The 22,343-nt window shown below is 44.2% G+C and overlaps 1 protein-coding gene and 1 pseudogene across 2 annotated transcripts in view; one reads left to right on the top strand and one right to left on the bottom strand.

Moving 5' to 3' along the window:
• SLC1A3 (solute carrier family 1 member 3) overlaps positions 1 to 22,343 on the top strand; it is a 173,475-nt gene that overhangs the window by 74,957 nt on the left and 76,175 nt on the right. The window lies entirely within an intron of this gene.
• On the bottom strand, positions 10,213 to 11,193 carry LOC146864093 (serine/threonine-protein phosphatase PP1-alpha catalytic subunit pseudogene; annotated as a pseudogene).

Below are 22,343 nucleotides of genomic sequence, written 5' to 3'. Positions count from 1 at the left end.
AATGGCACTCATCCCCAAGGGCAACAGCACCTACGGGACAAGATCGGGCACGCGCACACGCACAACGTGTCAGCCGTGGTCATCTTCAACATTGGCTCTGCCAACGCTAATGAGGCCATCTCCATGCCCCATCCAGGTGAAAGCTCTCCGCACTGAAAGGAGCCTGGAACATGACAGGTCCTAAGGGGGGTGTGTGTAGAGGTAGCGCTCACAATAAGCCTCTTTGGGTCATTACACTTCCTTGTGGAACAAATTCATTCACAACAGTCCCAACCTTGACTCACACCTCTGTCATGGCTGTGCTCCAGATTCACCTCTCCACCGGGTTCATACTTGCTGTACTTCCCTATTCAACACTGCCCATCCTCATTCTAACCCCTCACACCAGGCTTACATACATTTCCCTCCTGATTTACTTCTGGCAACATTAGCCGAAAACCCTTTCAAACTGGCACCTCTCCCACCATCCCATACTCGCAACACTTACCCTGTAGTAGCTCTTCGGCCTGTCCCCTTCCCATAGCCAAAACACTGACTCGTCCGTACCTCTTTCATACTTCTCAATTTATTTGTAGGTTAGCTCTTCCTCTGCACATTTCCCTCCTGCCACTAACTGCTACCTCATTGTACTTAACGCATGTCCAACTTCATATTTACTCCCTTGTCGCTCATCCATAACATCATTCTCTACTGCGTTCCATCCTTTCACTCAGACCTCGTCATGCTTGGCTTCTGTGTCTCGGTTCTCTTTTTAGGCTCTCGTTGTCATCAAATGAATATCACCCATGCTTGACCCATGAACGCATACCACTGTTCTGTGAGTCGTGCTTCTCTCAGTCATACTTTTCCCACTGCCCTCCCACTCAGGCCTCTAGTCAACGGTCTCGGAATAATGCTTCCTGCCACCTACTCTCATTAGAGTCCGTAAAGGCCTAAGTGGTGGTTGATCCTGTCCTTACGATACTGAAAAGATGTGGAACCTACTCCCTCTGCTACTTAGGCTTGTCATTCCAGAAAAACCACAAAAAAACCCTGCCTATTTAAACATACCTAATTCCTGCCTTGCCTGCTGTTGTCTTTCAGCTCCAGTAGTACTCATGTTAGGGATGCAGTTTGAGCTCTTTAAGTGTTATTCATTCATTCAACTGGGCTTCTCCGTTATACCCTCAAATAGTGCAATTTCAGTTTTGGAACTGTTTTAAGCTCATTGCAGTATTATTTGTTCAGTGACTTGTTACATTTCCCTCTGAGTAAGTCTAGAAAGTAGCACAAGGTTAAATTAATCATACAAGAGTAAACTTAGAACTTGACCATAAGCGACAGCACAAAATTACGTACCCCCATTTCTGCTCTTTGCACATTTAGTGCTCAACAATAACATTTGGGAGTGGGGTGACCAAGTCTTAAAATAAATACTAAAGCAATTGTATGCTTTTATTATTGTGGTTGGTTGCCTGCTCACCATCCATTGAATTTCTAAATCCCATTATCAAAATCGTACTTTTGCTTTTAGTGAAACTCCTTTTATATTTATATTTTTACACTCAACGATACCAGTATACGTTGCTGTAGTCCAGTGAGATTTTATCAATGAAGATCAGATCATCAGCTGAAAAAAATATTGTATGCACCCATCCAAAATGTAGGGAAAACTGGTGTACACCTTTTTAAAAGCAGGAAGATCTGAAACATCTAAATTAAAAAAATTGGGGCATAATGTGCATCCTTGCTTTAGCCCATTATGGACATATGTCTAGTTAACATCTCTGTAATGAGCACCCTATTGAACTTAAACCTTGCCTATCTGAACTTGCACTCACGTGATCGGATAAAAGATTTGTATAATCATGAGGTTGCTTGCTTGCCCAGTGTTCTATTCTCGTTGTAAGGCTCAGGGGCAGCTGTGTGTCCTTTGCAAAAAGTTTTAAACTGTGCATTTTGATTGATACACTTCCCATTCCGTGTGTCAAACAAGCACTGAATTCCTGTATCAGACTGCTTGACCCAGTGTTTATTAATTGTATAGCTATTCAATCCCTGGCGGCACAGCACCCAGCACCCAGGATAATGTGCAGCTCGGCTAAACACTTATGAGGCCGCAAAGGCAAGATCTATTAGCTATGCCAATGCTTGTTTTACAAGCGTGGTTTCTGGGCCCACCCTCTTCAAACACTGGCTTTTTGACCAGCCTCTATCAGTGATTGGAATGAGACCGTCAATCACATCTTGACTCAGCCCTAAGGAGAACAGCTTGTTCACCTGCCACTATTGGCTCTTAGGGTGTATCTTACCACAACAAATACAGGGTTTGAATTAAACTAGTTAACTATAGACCTTTCTGTCTGCTCCTTCAGGTATGTTTCCATATGCCTCACTCTTCTTTGCTCCAGCTTGCCACTCCTTCTGTTTCTCCATCCCATTCCCTCTTTCCCCTGCCTGCTCCTTATTTCCCTACCTGACAAGACCTCTTGTGCTTCCTGCTTAACCATGCCCCGTCCCATCTACAACCCCTTAACATGTCCCCTGCCTGCTCTTCCCTCTCAGTGGCTTCTCATTAGTGCTCCCAGGGCCAGGTTATCTAATGTTTTTTTTGTTTCCTACAACCGATAGGTGATCAGCATTGGAGGCTCCCTCGCCTGTAAAACCGGTCTCTATTTGTTTCTCTTTTAAAAGAAGGTCTGGCAGCAAGGAAGCCATTATCTTAGTCCTTGCTTTCAGTCTGTGTCGTAGAAAGTAAAGAAGGACTATAATGAATGCCCCCTTGCTCTCTATATCCAGCCTATAGCTGGTATAGAAACAAAAACTGACCTTTATCGAAGGCAAGGGAACCTTCAATATAGACAGCTTTCATTTAGTTGTTGCTTTAATGTATGCCGTGTTTCTGGAATTAAAGTTGGAAAGCTGAGCCAGGGGCATCATTAGCTAACAGTATTTAATTATTTTTTCATACGTGCTGTAAATATGAAAACTGAGCCACTCCCACAGTTATAATGTCCACTAATATCTGCCATCTTCCAGTGAGCGTCTTAGTGCAGATTTTTGTAATGGCTCGTAAGCTCCCACAAATCGTTCTCTAAAGTTTTTCCCTCTTCTCTTGGTGACTAGTGGATTGTCAATGCATGTTACCAATGTATTGTGATCATGCTAATTTGCTAATCTCTCTTACCTTTTTTTTAATCTCAACTCACGTTTAGCAAAACATTGGTGACCGAAAAGAGGGTTCATGCGATCTTGTTTGAGGGGTGATATGCTCTCAGAGTAATCTCTTGTCCTTGTTTGTTTCACCAATCGCCATTGGTTACTTCCTTCCACTGGTGTATTGCAGACACTATCAAATCATGTAAGCAAATCTCCTCTTCTGTGTCGTCTTCTCCAAATCTGCAAAACGTGTGCATAGGGCGGTTATCACATACATTTCGAGGATGGTATCTCTCACAGTGAAGAAGGTTGTTTTTATCAGTGTTCTTGCCAGTGTTCAGTAAATACTGATGCGAGAAGGGCATTACTTTAATGATCCATTTCCAGGCCCAAAAAGTTAATGTGGGTTTTAGTTCGATTGAGGATAAAATTGTCCTTGTACATCAAGTACTTTTGGTTTAGTGACAGTCTGGCCAGTTCCAAAATGAACAATATCTGTACTTGAATGAGTAAGTTGCTTACAGTGTTTTGCATTGAGGTATATCTTTTTAGGACAGGGTAATATAAACTCTGACATATCTGTGCCATTCTAAGGTTGTTGTACAGCAAGGGGCCAATTTAGAGTGTGGCGGAGAGGTACTTCATCACAACGGTGACAGAGTACCCTCTCTGACAAACTGAAGGTCCACCTGCCTCGTTTGGAGATGGGCGGACCGTCATTATGTCGATGGTGGAGACTACTCTGTCTTTGCTGGTGCCATAAACCTCTGACGGCCCAACGGAGTAAGAGGTGTTGGAGGTTTGCCTATGTGTCTGCCCACCTGATTTTAGTGGGCAAACAAATGGCCAATTTTCCCTGCCCCTCACCGCAAGTTAAACTTGGTGTAATGGGGCAGTGAAAACTGTAACATGCCGCCTCGCCGTGGGAGAAAACTCCAATGGCGAGGGAGGCTTTTTTTATTTTTTTAAACAAAATCCCACTTTGGGTTTAGATTTTTTTATAAACATTTACTTTGCAGCCGTCATGTCGCTGGAACCTTCCATCAAACTTACAATTAATTGATAGGAACTGCTGTTCCTGACAGCGCTAGAGATGTCCTCTGGGCCTGTGGGCATCTGGGAATTTGGCGGGCGGGGACTCTGTCAGGGCGACGCGGTAGTATACTCTTTTATCATATGTGTCGAGTCCCTTATATATAAATTGATCATAATCACAAACGATTGGACTTCAAAAAGCAATGTATTTCATAGATTTTCTAAGACCAAAACAATTAGTCATCATAGGAGGATTTCAAGGATGTTATGTATTTTCAGGAGAATGTAGAGTGCAGTCGTTGGAGGATTTTTTTGCTTTCAAGAACTTGTTCTCTTTTTTTCTCTAATTTACCTCTCACTGGGAGCTTTGCCTGTCATGTCTTTTTCTGTCATGTATTTTAGCTTTTCTTTGCTTCAATTGCATATTTGTCAATCTTACTTTAATCATCAGAATATTAACTGGCCTTAAATAAATGTTTGGAAAAGAATGATGGATTCAACCCAGATCTCTTGACTGGGGGTGAGTGTTTGCAAAGTTTCAACACTCCATCCATCCTCTTGTTGTGTTTGCTTTGTTTGCCCTAAGTGGGATGGGTATACCTAGATGTGGGTCCTATGCTTACTGCACCACTGGATTCAAGCAAGCCTGGATGATGAGGGCTGATACCCCTGAACCGATCCCAAGAAGCTTGTTTTCGGTCCAGGGAGGACCTTACTTGGCAGTTTGGGCTGGACTGTTTCCATGAGGAGCAGGGTCAAGACTGATTTTCATATGGCTGGGTCCAAACTGGGGTGGCGTGGTGGTCAAAAACTGATGGATTAAACCCAGATCTGTAGTCTGGGGGTGAATGTTTGCATTGTTCAGCATTCTGTCCATCATCTTTTGTTTTTGCATTTGTAGCACTAAGTGGAAAGGGTTTGTCCGGGCATGTGTCCCGTGCTCACTTCACCACTGGATTCAATCTAGCCTGGCTGGTGAGTGGTGATACCCCAAAACCAGTCCCAGGATGCTTGTTTCCGGTCCAGGGAGGGCCTGGGTTGGCAGTTCGGGCTGGACTGTTCCCATGAGGAGCAGGGTCAGGACTGATTTGCCTATGGCTGGGTCCAAACTGGGGTGGTGTGGTGGGCAAAAAAAGATGGATTAAACCCAGATATGTTGAGTGGGGGTGAATATTTGCATTGTTCAGCATTCCGTCCATCATCTGTTCATTTTGCTGTCATTATAGAGTCTGCATGAAAATTGAGTTTTATCTCCTGTTCATCATACGTATATTGCAAAGATGAAACCCATCACAACAAAGCGCCTCCTGAATGAAATTTGCCAAAGCATACAAAGTAGATGTAAAACTTTATGTGACACTCCATGTGAGCGGGAACTTCATTGTTAATTAGATGCATATCATTATATGCTTCCCCTCAGAAAATATTCCCCAAAATCGTGTAAGAACTGATATGACATACATCTTCTAAACATTACATGTAAAATATAAATATCCTTAAGATTAAACTACAAAAAGAAACAAAAGAAAATACACAAATTGTCACATACATACAGTAACCTTAAGTATGCATTAGACAAGAGGAAACATATACTATCATCTCGATAGTATATGTTCCTTTTGTCTACATACATGAATGCTAATATCTCTACAAGCAATTGAAAATATTAGTTCTAAATCATTATGAAATTTGCGTGACTAGTTGCAGGATGCACCCAATCCAAGCTATGTTACACTCCTCTGATTATGAGCAACCTAAAAAAACAAGCATTTGCAATGCAATCGGTCTCACCTTTGGGACCTTATATGTATTTAGCTATGCAGCCTGGGTGCTGAAACATCTACTGTTTTTTAACATGGAGGGAAAGTAAGCACCAAACTGCGTGAAACGGCAGGTATGGGAACACATGGAGAGCAATATTGCCTTTCAGCGGGAAATGGTATAGTCCAAAGTTCTGTTTTTAGTATAAAACCAGGGCCTTTGGTGGTCATATCACTGAAAATACAGGATTTGAAAAAAATATTGTCTACGGGTGCGCGTGGAAGACAATTTCTATGGACTGGAATCTAGAGAATGCTAAAGTGATTCTGGTATTTTACTGACCTCTACTGGTCGTTTTCTAGCAAGACCGTTAAATAGAGGCAGTTAAACAGGAAAAAAAAGGCCCTAAGCCGAAGCAGACAAGTCCTAGGGTTGATCTCTAGAGCCCACAAAGTACATCTGACCTCTAATGGTCATTTTTTATCAAGACAGGTAAATAGTAACAGTTGAACAGGAAAACAAAGTCCCTAAGCGGAAGCAGAAAAGTCCTAGGGCTGATCTCCAGAGCCCACAAAGTACATACACATATAAATATATACTAAAGTAAATACAAGAGGTCTTGAATGCTCGACCTAATGAACTTTGTGGAAAATAGAGCTTTGGTCAAGTTTCTGTAACATGTATATTCTCTAAGACACACCTATTAGCCAAGGGTTCACCAAATTAGCCTACTCAGTGCAATTATTGTGCATAAGGAAAACAACTCACAATGTTACTAGCCAAACAGGACATCAATGTTTGTCCTCTTTTATCCTCTGTTTATCCTCTTTAAATGCCTTGCTACTAGTTAACTGGCACTGAAGAATTTAGATTAGTAAACTCTACGAGGTGTCAGGAATGGAGTTAATATTATACACTAACACTGGATGACCCAACAATCACAGCTATTTTAGCAAACATTTCATGAAAGCTTCATACAAAATAAGTTGCTCATGACAAGCATTCAACAAATAGAGTGTTCCTTCTCTCCACGTTCCTTAGCATTGTCTGGTTTCGGTGTTTCACCCCTCATCAGCCCAGCCCGAACTGCTAAGCCAGGTCCTCCCTGTGCCGTAGAGGCATCCTGACCGGTTTCGGTGTTTCACCCCTCATCAGCCACGTCTGGACATACCCTTCCTACTTGGGGTGACTATAACAACACAAAAAGATGATGGACGAAATTGTGAACATTGTCAAACATTCACCCCAGAACAGAGATCTGGGCCTAAATCCATCGTTTTTTCCCACCATGCCATTCCAGTTTGGACCCAGCCATATGCAAATCAGTATTGACCCTGATTCCCATGGGAGGAGTCCAGCCCGAACTGCCAGGCCAGGTCTTCCCTGGACCGGAAACAAACATCCTGGGATAAGTTTTGGGGTATCACCCTTAATCTGCCAGGCTAGCTTAAATTCAATGGCATAGTAATGTAATGTAATGTAATGTAATGGGGTTTTTATAAAGCGCAGGTTGCACTCCAGGGAGCATCTTTGCGCTATAGAGAAGAATCAGATCCTGATGATGAAACAAGCGGAAGGTAATTAGACTAGATTTTTGCACTGCCATTCAGGGAGAGCAAAAATCCAAGTCTTGAGGGCCTTTCTGAAAGTCGCTTCTGTGGGGATTTGACGGAGGGAGGAGGGAAGAAGGTTCCAGGCCTTGGACCCAAGTACTGCCAGAGATTTTCCTCCTTTAGTCTTGAGTCTGAACTTAGGAATGGTAAGAAGATTGGCCGTTTGAGACCTAAGGCATCGCATGGGGTTATAATGTTTAAACATTTTTAGAATGTAGTTGGGTCCCTTTCCATTGAAAGCCCTAAAGGTGATCAGTAGAATTTTAAAGAGCACCCTTTTGTTAATGGGCAGCCAGTGTAAAAGGTTCATTGCTGCCGTAGCTGAGGTCCTCTTTTTCCATCCTAGTACTAATCTGGCAGCCGCATGCTGTACAATTTGTAATTTATGGCGGACTTCTTTGTTAGTCCCTGCATATAGGCTATTACAATAGTCGATGCGGGAGGTGATAAGGGCTACTGCGACCGTTTTCCTTGCAGGAAGGGGAATTAGGTCGAAGAATTTCCTGAGTCCTTTGATGATTCCGAAGCAGGTCCCTGCTACGGCTGTGGCTTGCTGTTTGAAACTCAGGGTGGGGTCAAATTTGATCCCTAGGTTACGGACTGAGGAGGCAGTGCTAGGGGGAGCAATGGCATCGTCCGGCCACCATACTGAGGGATTGAAGAAATTATCCTTACCAAAGGGAAGGATTTCTGTTTTCCCAGTGTTGCACTTGAGATGATTCAAGTTCATCCATCTGAAAGTGGCGGTAAGACAGCTTTGGAGCCTTCTTTCGGCTTCTTGGGAATCATTTTCCAGTATTAGGATGAGCTGGGTATCATCTGCATATGCAATGGTGTCAATACCAAAGGATGAGATAAGAGTGATTAGCGGGGCCATGTATATGTTAAAAAGTGTGGGACTTAAGCAGGATCCTTGAGGAACTCCAGATCCTACTAACTTTTCCTCTGATCTGTACTGTCCTAAGACCACAACTTGTCTTCTATTCACAAGAAAGCTCTTTATCCAGTCTAATGCGGTTCCAACAATTCCTGCCGCGGCTAGTCGGTCTAATAAAATGGCATGGGACACCGTATCAAACGCCGCGGAAAGGTCTAATAGAACCAGGACTGCTTTCTTTCCCTGATCTAATGCTCCACGGAGGGTTTCGGAGGAAAAGATCAGGGCTGATTCTGTGGAGTGTTGGGCTCTAAAGCCTGCCTGGTTGGGATGCCAGATGTTATTATTTTCCATAAAGGCAGTAAGTTGTTTGTTAACAGCTTTCTCTGTAAGTTTACAGAAGGCTGGGAGTAGGGAGATCGGACGGAGATTTGTAAGGGTAGCGGGGTCCGGTAGTGCTTTTTTTTGCAGGGGTTTGACTGCTGCGATTTTCCATTCATCAGGGACCAGACCTAGGGTGAGTGAGGAGTTTATGATGCTATTGATAAATGGGTTAACAACCATTATTAGTGAATGAAGCACTAGCGGAGGGCAGGGATCAAAGGGAGATCCGGATGTAAGTTTAAGGATTTCTGTCTGCGTTTCTTCTTTGCTTACCGGTTGAAAGGAGGCAAAGGTGTTGAGTTTTAGTCCGGAATTAATGACCTTGTTCTCCTCATTACTGTGGGGTTGTGGGAAATCTTTGGTCAAGGATAAGATTTTTCCCTCAAAGTAGTCTGCAATAGTGTTGCAGAGACTCTGTGAGGGGGGGATAACTTTCTGCATAGTTATGGGGTTGAGGAAAGTGTTAACAATATTAAAGATTTCTTTTTGTTTGTTCTTGCTATTGTTCTTGCATAGTGAGCACGGGACCCATGCCTAGGCATACCCTCCCCACTTGGGGTGACTGTAACAACACGAAAAGATGATGGATGGATTGCTGAACATTGTCAAACATTTACCCCACCCCCGTACAGAGATCTGGACCATAATCCATCCTTTTTTGCTCACCGTGCCATTCCAGTTTGGTCCCAGCCATATGCAAATCAGTCTTGACCCAGTTCCCCATGGGAATAGTCCAGCCTGAACTTCCAGACCTGGTCCTCCCTGAACTGAAAAGAAGCCTTCAGGAACCGGTTTCAGGGTATCATCCCTCATCAGCCAGACTAGCTTGAATTCAGTGGCATAGTGAGCACGGGACCCATGTCTGAAAGGAGAAAGCAAATAAAAAGGCTCAGAAGCAAATAAAAGGCCTTTACTAAGGCACCAGGTCCCACAACACGAGGGCAAATGAAGTCCATCTGCTAGAAGAGTTAAGAGTAAACAGCCAGAATATAGTTGGGTGGAGAGAAAGGATGTACGTGAGAATTTTCACTGTGCATGATCAGGCTTTGCTCTCCCGTCTGGGTCACTGCATCATTTACTCATTTTCACGGCTACTCGAGGTGACTTGGGATGGCAGGTGCCCTGGTCAGACTGAAAAGGTGGATCTACAAATGTTTACTTTTGACTCGCTGTTTAGAGGAAGCTAGAAAAAGAGGGGGGGGTGGGCAAGGGAATACAATCTTCATATTTGTAGGGGTGACCCTTGTCCCTCAAAAGATATCAAAGAAAGTGAGAGGGGGGTGTGCAAGCTGTGCTAGAGTGAATTTTACAGTAGTTTAGAAAGATGAGTCAAAAAGAAGTTGTTTGGCAGGACAGTCTTAGCTGCCCTTTGTGCTTGCTTCTTGGCTGGTGCTTCTCTTCTCATTACTTTGGCTTGGAGTTGTGTGGTGGGGTGAACGGGCGGTCCCCAGGATTCAGGTCACTGAACTGCCCATACTTTCCTTTGTTCTTGTCAGCAGGTTTCAGAATCTGAAAAGAGCACATGAGGGTCTCATCAACCTCATCATTCCAGCATTGTCAAACTCCCCGCAGCAGTTTGGCACATAGAAGAGTGTAACTAGCTGCTGTTTAGCAAAGAACTCGTAGCCATCTTCCACCACCTGGTGCACTCTGCAGATTAGATCCAAATTGTGCTTGTGCAGGGGTATCCACGACTTCAGAGCCAAAGACAAAGGAAATGCCTCTGTCACACTCGCCCCATCCCTGCACATCCTAGTCGGGATCTGACCATAGCAGGTCACAGAGGAGGCCCTGGGCTGGCACATCTGTGGGACGTATGAGCCTTTGGATCTGCTCAATGGACTGTAGATCTGGAGATAAACCTCAGTGGCAGCAGAAGATCTTCTCGACTATAATAGCAGTGATTGGGAGGCAGTTGAAGTAGTCAGTAAATGTTTACCACAGCTTGATGTTATACCACCGTTTGCATTCATCATAGAAGCCATAAATGTGGCGGATGCTGGCACACTCATGATTTCCGCGCAGCAGAAAGAAGTTCTCGGGGTATTTGATGTTGTAGGCCAGAAGAAGGCAGATGGTCTTCAGTGACTGCTTCCAACGGTCCACATCGTTGCCTTGGAAGAGGTAGTTGCTCTCTAGTAGGAAGCCCCCATACTGAAACAGGCGGAGGAGGTCGTAGTACTGACCATGAATGTCACTACAGATCTTGAGTGGCGCCTCCAATTCCAGCAGAATGGGCTGAGTCAGGAAGATCTCCCTGGACTTCAAGCACAGGCAACAGATTTCATTCTCGGACAGCGGGATGTTCTTCCCTGGCCGGAAATCCTGTGCTTCCAGCAGCCAGCTGATGATGGAGTCGATGTTGAGTACCTTGTCGTCTCCCATGGTGGGTGGAAGGGTAGATCTCTATGGGTTGAGGGGTATTTTATCACTGGGGGGGCGGTGAATGAGAAGCCTATCTGGGTGGTTCAATTATGCAGAGCCCCCACTGGCCGAATTTCTGGCTCTCTGATTTCGGTGTGAGGGAGGCAGAGATCTAGGGTGGGGGTGTCTGATGCCCTCCCTTCCACGGCTCTCAGGGTTCCGGCGACAGGAAGAGGAAGTTAGCAAAGTATGGGAGGGATGAAATAGGCAAGCCGAAAACATCATTAGAGTCTAATTAGCATAATTGCATTCCAATCAGACATTAATGAGTGATTACAATGTGGCAGTATCCATCACCAATCAGTGAAAACCAGACCGCAGTGATAGTGGAGAATTCCAATTTGCATTGCAGTTCCATTTAGTTAAGCCAAGCAAGTACAGTCATTATCCATATTCAATTTTCCTCACGCGATTAAGAATGCGAAAGATATATCCATGGGCACGTGTCTATATCTCATTAAGGTAGTCCTTCTAATAACTCCCACTTCCAGGTTTTAACCCCTCTAGGACCTGGAGGAGTGTGTCAACGGGCTTCGAACCCGAATTGCTTTCTGGTCTCCTCAGGACAGAGAACCGATAAGTCTGTTGATTAAAAATAGGCGGGTAATTTTAAGTAGTTGTGAAATGAGATTGGTCTGCCACCCAAGTGAACAGTGGAACATAAAAGAGAGTACATACCTCATTGTTGCTGTCTGCTATGGTCAAGATGACAAGAGCCTAAAACCTAATGTGGAGTAGTTATAACTAATTTGAGAGCACGTGTATTTAAAATGTAGTAGGGCAAGGGAAGCAGCGTGCTCTTTGAAACGCAGGGAACGCTTCATCGAACATGCGAAAAAACCAGACACTGTGGTAACTTCCATAAAGACTCACGAACTTGTTTGTCCTCGACGAAAACCTTACAGAAGTGGATAGAACCCCTACATACGGGAGGTCTCCAACCTAATAGTACTCTAATGCTGATACAAGAACCTGGCAGTGTGTGTCTTTTTCACGTGCAAGCCTGAACAACAGTTACTCTCTTCTAGCATACCAGAGATTGACCAACTAACTGATACGAAAAAACAGACGCTATGCTTACACGATAATCCCATAACAACTTATTTTTAAAGGTATTTCCCTTGCCCGACTACATTAGATCCTCACAGGTGCTCTCAATTTAGTTCTAACAACTCTAAATTATGTTTTAGGATCTTGTCTCCCTGACAATACAGACAGCAATGTTGCGGTATATCCTCCCTTATATGTTTCACTGTCAATGCCATGAACGACTTTTGTGAATACCCACAAAATTACAATTTTGTGGGTGTACTCAAGAGTCAGTATGACCACCCACCCCCTGAAACACCAGTTCCTTCATTTTCTCGTACACTAAGGCAGGGTTACTCTTGTGGAAAGGTCCAACTCCTAGATGGACATTGCTGCAGGAATAAGCAGATGTGAATTTGAGGAAATCCACAAATCCTAAATCTGTGGTTGAAGAGCTGCATCGTAGGAATGGCAGCCAAACATTTTGCACATGCGTGTGACACTTAGGAGAGCACAACTCCTACAGAATTGTATTTTATGTGCCGGGTTCACAAATATACTTTTCAATTTGCTCTTGCTTGCTAGGAGTGAAGCAGCTTGGCAAGCCACAGTAGTAGTGTGTGCAAAGCAAGTGCATTAACTATTCAAGTCTGCACTCTTCCTCATTTGCCTTCCTTTGTGTGAGATAGGACCAGTTGTGTGACTGCCGCAACACAAAATGCAATGCAGACAGGCAACAATATACATCTGCTACTTGCAAACTCATCCTCACATATTGTCACTCATATATAGGGCATTAGCCTTTTTTATTTCTATCTCAGAATTAGGGATACAAAAGAAATGTACTAGGATTTGTGCCCACTCACCTATGAAGCTTGAAGTCAGATGCCGAGTGATGTCATCACACTGCTCCCATTGACCCCAATTGGCTAATGGAAACAAAAGCATAAGAAAGTATTGGGTGCTCACCCGATACGTTAGTATGCATGGAAAGACGAGTTGAAAATAAAGCACACTCAGGTGCTCAAATGGTTTTGTGAATTTTACCATTTTACATCAAATATGGTTGGATTCCAAAAAATTTAGACAATCGTTAGATATAGTAGATCCTAGGAAGTGTGGAAGTCAATAAAATATGTAAGCTCACTCATGCTAGCCGGAAATACATTTTTATTCAGAGCCACTAACCTTAATTTAAGGGGTATGATTTATTTTCTGGGAGAGCCATAGTTGGTGTGAGGCAGTTTGTGCCTAGTCTATTGCCTTGTAGCTGAAGTTCTGTAAAACTGAAGCACCAGCTTGGCCAGTCCCATCCACAAGTTCATCATTGGTTGCATCAAGAGTTGGGGCCCTCTACTTCTGATTAGTTATTCAGCCAAATTACAAAGTAGAGAAGAGATGAGAAATTTTCCAAACTTCCAATATGCTTGCGGGTCCACATTCATCCAGATTTCTTTGTAACATGGCTGATCGCATAGCCGCACTTTTACTTTGCACCCAACGGCTACGAATTTTAATGCGAATAAACTTCAATTGTGAGCCTAAAATTAGGACAGATTGGGACAAATGTTGAGGGAAGGTTAATTGTGGCTAGAATTGTGCCCAAAGGAAACAGCTGTACATGGATTTGCAGACATTTCACAACATGGCAAACATCGGCTCACTCTTGACACCGGAATTTGCCCCGCGGTGATTGCAACTTTCTTTTTCATTTTTAATGGGGGTGCCCCCTGTACCCTAGCTTCTTAACCTGCTAACAGGCATCTACCACCCACAACGTCGGCATTTATTTATTAGATTTTAGAAAGCACTGCTGAATTGTTTTTCAGCCCCTTCAGACTATTCAGGTTGCAATTACCAATCTACAAACTATTGACAGCAAAAAGCTGACTACTGCTATAATATTAATGTAGGACCATATAGATAAGTGTACATTTACTCTTCTTAACTGCATGTCTGAGTGCCTTGAGGATGTCAACATAGGGCGTAGATGTGAAGTTAAGAAGAGTAAATGCATGCTTCCCCTTAACAATTTAGGGAAGTACCATAAGTAGTTACCTTCAATATCCAAGAGTCAATATCTTTGTACGTGAATGAGGGAAAACTCAATATTCTGGTAGCACACCTTGGCCAGTACCATTTTCCCCTGGCTTACAGACTGTAGGCTTGTCTTGAAGGTAGTAATAAGGTTGCTCCCGTTTCGCTTTACTAAATGCACGGTAGGAGTCAATTGAAGTAGAAGTCAATTGAATAAATATCCCCTATTGGACTATGTCAACACTGTCAATGTGGCCTTTATAATTTCACATGTATGCTGGTGATACATAAACTTAGTTCATAGTAAAGAGTATTGCGACAAAACCAGTACATATTTACCCATTATTTTCAAAGCTTAGCTGACTGGAAGAACCACAAATAACTTTTCCTAAATGCAAATGATAAGGAATGGATGTCCATGCAGGAACCTGATCCCTTCATAGCTACCCTTATCCGACTGAAAAAATTAGCCAAAATCTGACTCCAGACAAGAACATCTGGAAGTTGGAGACTGTCCCAGACTGAAGGATACCATTTGAAGACTAAATTAGGCATCCTGGCGTATCCCAAACGTCTATGCCTCAAGCACATTTACCCACTTCTGAACTTCTCGAACAAGCGAAGCATAATAGGTATATGTGCAGCTGAACACTATTTTAATATGGTTTGTATACAACTCAACAAACGTCCGGTAAACAAGCTCTAAAGAATCTAAAACTGTGTGGTACGAATGCTTTCCAAACTCTCCCTTTGTGTCACAATAGCCTAGCCTCTTGGGCCTCTTAAAAGCTACCGGTGAAGCAATGCACCATGGAAAAGGTGATAATAAGCTCAGCATGGGACACAATATCAGACCCGCCTACTGATGACCTGCTCATAGCGGGACATCTACCTACTAACTCTGTCCAGCAGAAATTCCGCTTGACAAGTTACATATGGCTTCTCTAGGCTCAGTTACTGGATATTTTGGCTTTGTACGTCTATTAAAAGCTTGAGAGAAAATTCCAGTTGGTTCTACTTACATTTTTAATTTGACTATTCGTGTCTAATGGTGCCTAGTACTGTCTATTAGTTTCAGTCTGTATTTAACCATTAGAACTTCCCTTGTTTTAGTTTAATGTCCACACATACTATAAGGCATTACTGGATCCGGTTGAAAGTATTTGTAACTAACTGGGATTTCCTACAGGGCTCAAACCGGCGAGTGATATCTTTCAAAAGGAACTCACGAGGAGAATGCACAGTAGCTGCGCCCTGCAAGATGTGGGTCACCATGGCATTTAGCAGAACTGCAGCAGTCCTGTCTACTACACCAGAAGCTAAAAACTCACCTGTCCCACCACGTCTTCAATGACCAAGAAGAACATACCTAGGAATATTGTACCGACCCTGCACACATATCTACTTGTGGCAGGCTAATTGTGTCACTTGCTTCCTAAAGCCTATGCCCTTGGCCATATTCACTACCATACAAACATCCATGCACCTTTAGAATGGCTTTTGGTAGAACTGTAGCAGAAAGAGTGGATTGGCAATCTCCTTACTGGAATAAAAGATTGGCATTACATGCACAGGCCTCGAAGCCTTTGAGTAGCTTCTGCCGTTGTTTTTTCATGTAAAGTCTTTTGTGCGTAACACATTATATATATAGGTTATGTTTAAATGACTAATCATTAGCAAAGCCAATAGGTCTGGTCTTCATATGGTAAATCGTGCAAGCAAAGGCACAAAAGCAGGCTCACAAAATGTGGTGATGATGGTAGTGGTTGTAGTGATAGTGGTGGCAATGATGGTAGTGATGCTGTTGGTGGTAATGGAGGTGGTGGTAGAAATGATGATGGTGTTGATGTTGGTGGTTTTGGCACTAATGGTGATGGTAGCTATGGAATAGTAAAGGTGGTAGTGGTTGGCACTTGAGTCCTGGAAAAACATTTTTTTACAACACCTTGGCAGCAAGCAAGCATCATCTTTAAAAAAACACAGCTACATTATTTACAAAGCCATAACAACTAGCACCTTTGCTTATCCTATAGACAAGCTCATCATCTCTGATGGTTCTCGGCTCACTTGCAGCCAGGACACCATCAGTCTGGAGACTAAGGGCCACATGCATCCTTATTACAAGTAGTGTTTTTCTCCGAATCGCAATTAGGTAAGCACTAATCCTAATGTATGAGACTGTTTTCAGTTTCATTAGCGATTCTTAATGGGGCACAAATAGACCTACCTCATGCATATTAATGAGGTAGGTCGCAATTTGCGAGCCATTAGGAATCTACGCCTTCACAGGGATGGTGGCCTGCTAAGATCAGCAGACCACTATGTCTGTGATTGCTAATAAATAAAGCAATCTTTTTTTTTGTAAAGCAGCCATTTTCCTTAAAGATAAACGGGAGGCTTTACAATAAGAAAAATGAAAGGTTTTCCTTTCTGTTTTTTAAGAGCAGGCAGTGGTCCCTGAGACCACTGCCTGCTCTTAAAAATTGCTTTTACAAACACTCACAAAGGGGAAGGGGTCCCTTGGGGACCCCTTCCCATTTGCGAATGGGTTATCAACTACTTGAAATAGGTGGTAAAATGCAAATGTTTTGCGACCGCATTTCAGTCACAAAACATTCCTGCATACCAATGCGATTTGGCATTAGGAAGGGAAGCCTGAAACACGCCCCTTTCTAATAGCGAATCTCAAACCCATTTTGCGATTCCGTAACAGGTTACCGAATCGCAAAATAAGGTTTTCTGCATCAGAAAAGCATTTTTTGCGTTCACAAACGGGCCGATTCTGCAAATTGGCCCGTTTGCGAACACAAAATTGCTTGATGCATGTGCCCCTAAGAACTGTAAAACAAGAAAAATAACAGACAGCAGGTCTCGTCTAGCTATGCACCCAGGATATGGCTCAACCTCCCCATATCCATCAGCGCTGCCGCAATACTGCTCCAGGTTAGGGAAGAGCTGCAGACTTACATGTTTAAAGAACAGTATCTCACAATGCATCAAAAGTTCAGAACCAAGCTACCTCTCCTAATACCAATTCACTTTGTGATGGTCTTGGACCCTGTACAGCGCTTCGCTGCTTTTTGGCTAGGTTCACGCTATAGAACTACCAGATTCAAACACACATACAAATCCCACAACATACCTAAGATACCAAAAAGGATTGATTTCAGCATACACTGAAAGTGTGATGATTCTGTGTATTTTTCGGATCTAAAATAATCCCTCTTGCATTGCAATTCAAGCATTCCAAATAAGGCGGAATGATACACAAAGCAGCCAATAGCTTTAGGTGAGAGAAAGGTACTGCACTGGGTGAATCTAGCGCCCACTCTAGAATACCTAGTAAAATCTGCGCCAGTACAAATTGAAGACGGCTGTATTGCCATCCAGACCGAATGAGCCCTCTATCCATTGTCGAGGGGTACTAAAATAAATATTAATATGAGACTTTTCTCTAGAAAATGATGGACTGGTGAATGGTTGTAATGTGCTAGATACGAAGCGGCACAGTGTGAAGTTTTTTATTAAGATGAGGAAATATGACGAAGTTGTTAAACTTGCTTAAAAATAAAACACTATCTTTAAACTGACGTATTTATTTTATACAATGTTTCCTCTTGTGTTCATAGTTCCTGGAAATGATCTGTGAATGAAAGTAAAAATAAGCATGGGGCTGTTTTATAGTGGGTGTGAATCTTGCTATGCTTTTGCTGTACTTGTCACCAGACACACTGAGAGCAGGTCTATGGCTGTAAGACACAGCTAGATTTTTTGGGAAAAAAAACAGTTATTTATTTTATCACTTTTGGGAGTTGGGAAGAAGAGGGGTTTGGTGCACACCAAGTAATTCACTGGCCAAACTTTTTTTTTTAACTCCTCCCAACAAATTATTTTATACCAATTATTTCAAAACTTTTGCGGCCAAAATGTTTCATATTTTCTACATTTGGAAAACTGTCACACATTTATTCCTGAGGAGAATAGGCAGCTGAGAACTTAGATTCCCCTGGACAAAAATACCTTAAGAAAAATAACTGTTAGAAATGGAGTGTCAAGTTGGCAGAGGTATGCACCTTGTCCAATTAGGGACCACCTCACAAGTCAGGGTAAGTCAGATACAACAATTACCTTGTGCTCACCCTCTGGTAGCTTGGCACAGAGCAGTAAGGCTTAACTTAAGAGGCAATGTGTAAAGTATTTGTGTAACACTTAAATCACAATAACTCGCCAACCAGCTCGCTTAACATGATTATCGACTTGGGCTGACGCATGGCATTCCTGGCACCCATAGATGCAGGCATACACGTATCGGTCCGCAGCCCACAATACGGCATCTCAGATTGATTTGCTGTGGCTACTTGTGGCAGACCTTCTCTCTCTACATTCCATTTGAATCCTACCATGTGCTATATCTGATCACATCCATCTTGTTGCAGAATGGGGCACCCGACCCTAGACTGTGCACCCCATCTAGAGGTTTAGTACATTGGCACCTAAAGGCTGTCAAATAAGTCTCATTTGTAGAGGAGGAGCTACAAACCTTCTTTTGAGCTATTGTGGGTTCTGTGACATCAGCAACAATGTTATGTTATGTTATGTTATGTTATGTTATGTTATTTATTCTTTTGTATAGCGCACGGCTACTAAAAAAGAGTGTCCCGGCGCTTTTGGAAAAGGAGGGCTGCAACACAATAACATAACAACGTTAAAAGGACAAAAGGACCAAATGCCAGACAAATACATCCAGGAAAAAACAAGCTACTGGGTAAACAGCCAGGTTTTAAGGCCTTTCCTGAAAGCCAGTAGGCTGGTAGCTCCCCGCAGAGTGAGTGGTAGAGAGTTCCACAACTGTGGCGCCAGAAGTCCAAAAGAGCGGCCTCCCAGGCGAGCTCTCTTTACACGCGGAACAACCGCCGGAAACAGAGATTCCGACCTCAAAGACCTGGTCGGCTGATAAAAGACCAGTCTCTTTTGCAGATACTTTGCTCCCACCGCGTGGAGAGCTTTGTAGGCCAGAGTCAGAGCCTTGAACACGATCCGTTTCCGGATCGGGAGCCAATGCAAAATTTTCAACAGGCCCGATACACTGGCCCGTCTATTTAATCCGAAGATAGCTCTCGCAGCAGCGTTCTGCACCACTTGGAGCCGCTGCAGCAAATACTCCGGCAGGCCCAGGTAAAGAATGTTAGAATAATCCAACCTGGACCCGATCAAAGCCTGCACTGTCAGCTTCCTATGCTCCTCAGACAGCAGGGGAAGGAACCTCCGCAGCATCCTAAGGATGCCGAAGCAGGTGCCCGACACCCCCAGGATCTGGGATTTCAATGTTAACCCCTTATCCATCTTGACTCCCAAATTCTTGGCTACTTGGGAGGAACAAGACGGGGGAAACATACTAATTGGCCACCAGGCCTGCCAGTCTGGCTCTGTGTCGCACCCAAAAAAGAGTACCTCCGACTTATCGGAATTGCACTTGAGGCTGTTCAGTTGGAACCATTGAAAAACAGCCCAGAGGCAATCCCGGATGCTCTCCCCATTAAAGTCTCCTTCTCTCTTACATGAGAAGAGGAGCAGGGTGTCGTCGGCATAGGATACGATCCGGGCCCCATACGATTCCACCAGTGCCGCCAACGGGGTCATGAAGATGTTAAATAGGGTCGGGCTCAAGATAGAGCCCTGTGGGACCCCGACTCCCAGAGGCGGCATCACGGCGGAATCTGGCGAGGCCCAGACTGTTTGCCGGCGGCCGGCTAGAAAGGAGGAAAACCAGCCGAACACCGTCCCCTGCAGACCTATCTCAGAGAGTCTTGCGAGGAGGCCATCATGGGGGACGGTGTCGAACACCGCCGACAAGTCCAACATCACCAGCATGGCTTTGCCCCCCGAGTCCAGAACCCCTTTAATGGTTTCTGAGACCTCAAGGAGCGCCGTCTCTGTGCTGAGATGGGAGCGAAAACCTGACTGGGTGTCATGCAAGATCTCATTGGTCTCAAGAAAATTGGAAAGCACAACCTGAACGTGCTTTTCCAAAATCTTCGTGAGAGCCGGCAGCAGAGAGATAGGCTTATAATTGACCGGGGCCTTCGGGTCTAGGCCTGGCTTTTTGAGCAATGGAATCACCATCGCCTGCTTCCAGGCGTACGGGACCACTCCCAGACTCAGCGAAAGATTTAACAGCGGGTTTGCCAGTGGATTGATCACCTCCGCAACTTTCGCTAAAAATTTAGCAGGGCATGGGTCGAGAGGCGAACCCGATTTAAGATTGCCCATTAGTGCTAAAGAGTCAGGGGCAGAGAGCGGAGGAAACACACTCAGCGTCACACCAGGCCCAGCCCGCGGGGATAAAGTGGTCTCGGGATTAGTCTGGCTCATGGGCCCAGGCGATGGAAAAGAAGCCTGTATGCGTTGGATCTTGCTCGTAAAAAAAACAGCAAGGTCCGAAGCCCAGGTACCAGACGGTTTTTCATCCGAGATGTTAGACCGTGGGGAAATAAATTCTCTCACAATGGAGAAAATCTCCTTGCAGGAGTTAGGAGCCGCATCTATTCTCCTGGCTAGATAAGCTTTTTTTTCCCAATGCTGTGGGTGTCAAGCAAACCCTCCATGAGGGGACTGTTAAAGGGTTACATGAGACAACAAGAGTCTTGACAAAAAGAGTGGGTGGTAGGCCTAGAAACTCAAATATTCCATTTGGAGCACCGATCCCGGCAATCTGGCGCAGAGGAGACTCATCGGCTCATGGCGCTAGCATGGTCCAAGCTGCAGCAAGTCTCCCTTGAAGAGGCAAAGCAGTGTTGGGGAGCCTCAACCCAAAGAGTTTATGAGTCTAGGGACAAATCCGGTAAGCTATTGCATTTGCTGGTGACCCACAATGTCTCCACTAGGGTAGTGCTCTTCGTCCAGACTTAGCCAGTGAACTCAATGAGGAGCTGCCAGAAATCGCTCAGGTCTTTGGGACATTCTACTAAAACCTCTTTACATGGTGTCCGCCCCTCGCCCCCGTCAGTGACAGGAAACCTTATGAGATTCCATGACATTTTAACATCCCACTTATTGAACTTTTATACAGAGGCGCTACAATGGGGATTGTTCCCTCTCGACCTAGACTTTGCCAACATTGTTGTCATTCCCAAGGAGGGCCTCCCTCCAGACCAGTGCTACTCCTACCACCCAATCTCGCTTATTAAATCAGACATTAAGATTTATACTAACTTCCTTGCAACTCAGATGAACTCCACCCACTCATATCTCATCCTCCCAGATCAATGTGGGTTTAAGCCAGGCAGGAGCACATGTCATTGAATTCGCAGGGTACAGACGGCTCTCTGCCAAGCACATGTTCTGGACTGCACCCTGGCCCTCCTACTTATAGATTTCTGTAAGGCTTTTGACACAGCCTCCTGGGACTTCATAGATGCGGTCTCCTGCGAGCAGGCTTGGGGACAACATTTCGCAGGATGGTCCATCTTCTGTATAACAACCCCACGGCTCAGGTCCAGATGAATGGTATTATGTCCACCCTCTTCCCGATCCAATGAGGCACACACCATCGTTTCCTCCTTTCCCCATTACTATTCACCCTGCTATTGAACCATTGGCGGGCCTGACATGCTGTGACATGCCGATACCGGGCTGGAGATGGGGGAGTGGAATTGAAGACCGGATAGCACTATACGCTAATGAAATTCTCTTCTTTCCTAGTAGCCCCCAGACCTCTGGCTCCTTCTGCCTAGAGATTATTCATCCCTATGGTGAAGACTCTGACCTTCAAATGAATGTAAGCAAATCCATATTGGTGGAGGCGAAGGGAGATGCCAGAGGGCGCTGTTGGTGCCCTAATATCCCTGTACAGTGCAACTCATTTAAATATTTAGGGATTCACGTGTCTCGACCTCTCTGATTTGGTTTGGACTCTTAACTTTCAACACTTGGCCGTGACCCTTGATCGGGACCTACTTCGCTGGACCAATTTACCTCTCAATCCCGTAGGGCATAGTGCACTCTTCAAAATGATGCGTCTCCCCCGCTGCGTATATGTCCTGATA

This window comes from Triturus cristatus, chromosome 2_1, assembly GCF_964204655.1.
Source record: "Triturus cristatus chromosome 2_1, aTriCri1.1, whole genome shotgun sequence".
In the NCBI taxonomy this organism is placed as follows: Eukaryota; Metazoa; Chordata; class Amphibia; order Caudata; family Salamandridae; genus Triturus; species Triturus cristatus.
The sequence above is the reverse complement of the archived record's forward strand: the minus strand, read 5'-3'. Positions and strand labels throughout refer to the sequence as shown.